This window comes from Stomoxys calcitrans, chromosome 3 (assembly GCF_963082655.1).
Source record: "Stomoxys calcitrans chromosome 3, idStoCalc2.1, whole genome shotgun sequence".
Taxonomy (NCBI): domain Eukaryota; kingdom Metazoa; phylum Arthropoda; class Insecta; order Diptera; family Muscidae; genus Stomoxys; species Stomoxys calcitrans.
Window position 1 is genome coordinate 99,889,131 of NC_081554.1, and position 5,683 is coordinate 99,894,813.

A 5,683-nucleotide genomic window follows, 5' to 3' on the forward strand; every position below is an offset into this window, starting at 1 on the left:
CATCGTACAAAATTTCAGGCATATCGGATAATAATTGCGACCTCTAGGGGTCAAGAAGTCAAGATCCCAGATCAGTTTATATGGCAGCTATATCAGGTTATGAACCGATTTGAAACTTATTTGACACAGTTGTTGGATATCATAACGAAATACTTCGTGCAAAAATTCATTCAAATCGGATAAGAATTGTGCCCTCTAGAGGCTCAAGAAGTCAAGACCCAAGATCGGTTTATATGGCAGCTATATCAGGTTATGGACCGATTTAAACCATACTTGGCACAGTTGTTGGATATCATAACAAAACACGTCGTGCGAAATTCCATTCTAATCGGATAAGAATTGCGTCCTCTAGAGGCTCAAGAAGTCAAGACCCAAGATCGGATTATATGGCAGCTATATCAGGTTATGGGCCGATTTGAACCATACTTGGCACATTATTGGATATAACAGGTTATGAACAGCTATATCAGGTTATGAACCGATTTGAACCTTACTTGACACAGTTGTTGGATATCATAACGAAATACTTCGTGCAAAAATTCATGCAAATCAGATAAGAATTGTGCCCTCTAGAGGCTCAAGAAGTCAAGATTTATATGGGAGCTCTATCGGGCTATAGACCGATTCAGACCATAATAAACACGTATGTTAATGGTCATGAGAGAATCCGTCGTACAATATTTCAGGCAAATCGTATAAGAATTGCGCACTCTAGAGGCTCAAGAAGTCAAGACCCAAGATCGGTTTATATGGCAGCTATATCAGGTTATGAACCGATTTGAACCTTATTTGACACAGTTGTTGGATATCATAACAAAACACATCGTGCAAAAATTCATTCAAATCGGATAAGAATTATGCCCTCTAGAGGCTCAAGAAGTCAAGACCCAAGATCGGTTTATATGGCAGCTATATCAGATTATGGACCGATTTAAACCATACTTGGCACAGTTGTTGGATATCATAACAAAACACGTCGTGCGAAATTCCATTCTAATCGGATAAGAATTGCGCCCTCTAGAGGCTCAAGAAGTCAAGACCCAAGATCAGATTATATGGCAGCTATATCAGGTTATGGACCGATTTGAACCATACTTGGCACATTTATTGGATATAACAGGTTATGAACAGCTATATCAGGTTATGAACCGATTTGAACCTTATTTGACACAGTTGTTGGATATCATAACGAAATACTTCGTGCAAAAATTCATTCAAATCGGATAAGAATTGTGCCCTCTAGAGGCTCAAGAAGTCAAGACCCAAGATCGGTTTATATGGCAGCTATATCAAATTATGGACCGATTTAAACCATACTTGGCACATTTATTAGATATAACAACAAAACACGTCGTGCAAAATTTCATTTCAATCGGATAAGAATTGCGCACTCTAGAGGCTCAAGAAGTCAAGACCCTAGATCGGTTTATATCGTAGCTATATCAGGTTATTAACCGATTTAAACCATACTTGGCACAGTTGTTGGATATCATAACAAAACACGTCGTGCAAAATTTCATTCTAATCGGATTAGAATTGCGCACGCTAGAGGCTCAAGAAGTCAAGACCCAAGATCGGTTTATATGGCAGCTATATCAGGTTATGAACCGATTTGAACTATACTTAGCACAGTTGTTGGATATCATAACAAAACACGTCGTGCCAAAATTCATTCCAATCGGATAGGAATTGCGCACTCTAGAGGCTCAAGAAGTCAAGACCCAAGATCGGTTTATATGGCAGCTATATCAAAACATGGACCGATATGGCCCTTTTACAATACCAACCGACCTACACTAATAAGAAGTATTTGTGCAAAATTTCAAGCGGCTAGCTTTACTCCTTCGGAAGTTAGCGTGCTTTCGACAGACGGACGGACGGACGGACGGACATGGCTAGATCGACATAAAATGTTGCGACGATCAAGAATATATATACCTTATGGGGTCTCAGACGAATATTTCGAGTAGTTACAAACAGAATGACGAAATTAGTATACCCCCATCTTATGGTGGAGGGTATAAAAATTGTGAAATTTAATGATATTCGCCCTTACAGGCAAAAAACTTGAAATGAAAAAATTCGGCAGATCCCGGCCGGGATTCGAACCTGGGCACACGAAGGAACAGCGAGAGCCGTTGCCGCTGTCTAGATTCCGAAAACATCAATACAACTTCCAACAGAAGCACAGAATTATATGTACCATGGAAGTATTGTAATTGTCGCAGAAAAAAAGTCTGTCATTACACAAAAACACATGAATTGTGAAAATATACAGCTAATAGATATCATTGTGATGTGATAATTGTATCATACACCGATAGGAAAAAATGTATGTGTATAGCCGGCCACAATGGGATTGATGGAGCACAGGTTCGATACTCATCGGCACACAAAATCATTTTGCAATCTTTTAAAAAACTGCGCACTTTTATTTTGCACCACGGCCGGCTATACACATACAATGTTTTAAGAGTCGTTTAAACTTAAGGTGTATGTGTATGTATACCAAACACATTTCGTAGGGATGATGTTCACAACGGTGAGTGCATGAAACAACAACGCGTGTTCACACAATCATCCACGCTTGTTGACAATATTTCCAACAACGCCCGTGTATGATAGTGACAACGCAAGTGCATGATTTTGCAACATATTGTTTCCTATCTGTGTACTTGCCCTTTTTCGTTTAGAGGCAAAAAATTGAAAAAAGCCATGGTTCAAAAATTTATGTCGAAAAATCATTGGAATAATTGTGTAACATTCGAACGGATACAGAAAGCTATTACATATACATGAAACCTGACAAAGTGAATGTGGAGTTGGTTTTCAATAATATTTAAAAATTTGGAGACCCTTGTAGGTCCAGGGGCTGACATGGGGCGTGAATGAATTTCACCTCTAGGATTTCAAATTTGGGAGTGTTGCCAAATAGGCATTTATAGGCCGATCATCCTGACTCTTTTTGAAAAAGATAGAGCTCGCAAAATTCTATAAAAAACATGCCTTCATGTCTGGAATATCTATAACGGTTTATGTGATAGTGAAGTTGCAACAATTTGTTTTTAAGATTTCAGTCAAGGCATCGTCGGCATTTTAAGAATTGTGGCCCTATTTCTTTACCAATTGCAAATTTGATAATACAAATATACAAAGTTTTCCAAATAATTAAAAAAGTTGATAAAGATTGTTCTTTCCCTCTAAAAGTTATACGCTTTATAACATAAAATTTCCGAAAAAGAAACTAAATTACGAATTATGATGAAAATTTTACAGAAAATATTTTTTTTTTTTTTTTTGAAAATATGTTTTTATTATGTTTTGGTTGATAATTTTAAAATATCATAGGCTTGAAATAGGAAAAATATAAAATTGAAAAAATCTACTCCACTTAGCACCCTTCTCAAACATTCATTTTATAGGCTGAACAATTTTGGTTAACCCGAAGCCTTTGGGTCGACGCAGTCCATGTTAAGGGCGTGGACGACGAATGCGCATACAATGCTGTGGAACAACGAAACGGTCGGTAGAAATCCAGATCGTGAGAATAGGAGGCTATTACTGAAAGGAAGTAAGAAGAGGTCAGTGTAGCTCTCGTTATCATCACGGGAGACATAGGACTACGAGTTCACTTATGTAAAATCGGTGCGGCAAGTGATAGCATATGTAGGATATACGGGGAAGATGATGAGGCGTTGGAGCATTTCCTATGTCATTGCCCGCCTTTCGCGTCTAACAGATACCAGCACTTAGGTGGGGACATTATACCAGACATGAGCCAACTTAGGGGCGTGGCGTGGAAAACAATTAAGGATTTTGTAAGTAGCACGAAATTCCTTACATAAAATATCATCGAAATCGGATGAAAAATGCTCCTTACTCAAAAATGATCAATACTCTATATCAGGAGATCGGTCAATATGGCAGCAATATCCAACTAATCTGAACCACATTCGACAAGAATGGGTAGGGGTCTTCCAGAACCCACTGTGCCAAGTTTGATCGAAATCGGGTAATAAATTGATCTTTTATGGCTTTAATAACCTATATCGGCAGATCAGGCGGTCGGTCGGACCATATCCCTTACGAATGGAAAGGGATTTGGTCCACACAGAACTCACTGTGCCAAATTTCATCAAAATTGGATGAAAATTTAGGAGTTTATTGCATCAAGTCTTTAAGTCATGAGATCCTTCTATATAGCGGCTATATATAACTATAATCCGATTTTATGAAATTAGAAGGTCAGGTTTATATACAAAGAATAAGAAATTATTCAAAATTACACAAAATGTTTTCAGTTACCAAAATATCTGAACATTTACAAATACCTAAAGAAATACCCAAAAAAGGTATTTATTGGGTAAATAACCAATAAATACCTGGGAATTTACACATTAGCATCCCAACTCTATAAATTTCGAATAACACACTAAAAATTAAAAACTACTCACACTATGGGTCCTGCTGTAGCAAGGCCGTTGTTGAGGCAAAACGTCTCGTTGTCGAGAAAAATATTCCAAGGAATCTTTGTTCTGATACATGGGTCTATAAAATGCTACTGATCCTTTAAGTTGTTCCGTATTTTTTCCACCTTCTAGGAATACGATAGAAATTAGTTCCACTCCAAAGTTGCAATGATTTGTTATTTCTCACCTACAATCTAACCAAAATACCATAATTTTACATTTCTCTTCGTAAAATAGACAATATTTGTGGCGCCAATAATCAAATAAATGATGATTATATCGATGATGTGTTTGATTCACAAAAAAATCATATTTATTTGAATAGAGTATTGAAAATAATTCATTTACAAATGTAAAACCATTTGTATGATTAATTTTTAACCATATGCATTCATAACTCGAGCACATCTATTCATCCACATCAGAAGAACAGAATGTGTTGCTCTTATAAAACAGCCATGAGTCTTGGGTGAAATGTAATCAGAAAATGAATAAATGAATGAAATGATGATACTACTTACGGATATTTATTAGGAGCAAAGAAATGGGAAATAAGGAGAAGCAAAAAGGGAAGAAAATACATTATCTCATTAAATGGTTTTTTCGTAATCTCTATTACTTCCCATAGAGCAAAGTGCCATGAACACAAATTAAATTAAATCCATAAGAAATGATATGAAGGAGGTCTGGCATTTATTTTCATTGCTACAACATTATCACCGGTGCATCTCAACCGTTTTTGCTTTTGCCTCTTTCGTACTGCCAAAGGTCTTGTCCTTCTTCACCCTTATCACATTTGTGTATTCACCAAAATACAAAATATTAAAGTTTCCAGATGGTATTAATTTATGCTAAAGCTGATGTATTTTTCCTAATAATTTTTGTTCTAACTGTCATCTTTCCAAACTATTCGACCTGCAGCATATGTTAATCGCATGGTTCATATGGCATCCGCCTTAAAACAATAAGTCGATGGACTTTTGCATTTGACAAGTTTGTATAGCCTATTGTGTTTTTTGGTTTGATGTATTTTGAACTTTTTGCGAATTCTGCACCACGAAGGCGTTTCAACTATTATCGTTCCTTCGTTTGAATTTTAATGTCTAGTTTCTAGGTGATTCCGCCGATTTAAGGTGAAAGTCGAAATACATATAAGTCTATACTTGGAAATAGTTGCTAGAAACGTAATTTTGCATTGTTCACAACCCCTACAT

General features: G+C 36.6%; 1 long non-coding RNA gene across 1 annotated transcript; it reads right to left on the reverse strand.

Annotated features, from left to right (window-relative positions):
- Positions 1-3,363: 3,363 nt before the first annotated feature.
- On the reverse strand, positions 3,364-4,732 carry LOC106093354 (uncharacterized). Its single transcript, XR_009397841.1, has 3 exons — positions 4,657-4,732; positions 4,455-4,597; positions 3,364-3,561 (listed from the first exon to the last, which is right to left on the reverse strand). It is a non-coding gene; the product is annotated as an uncharacterized LOC106093354 (long non-coding RNA).
- Positions 4,733-5,683: the final 951 nt, after the last annotated feature.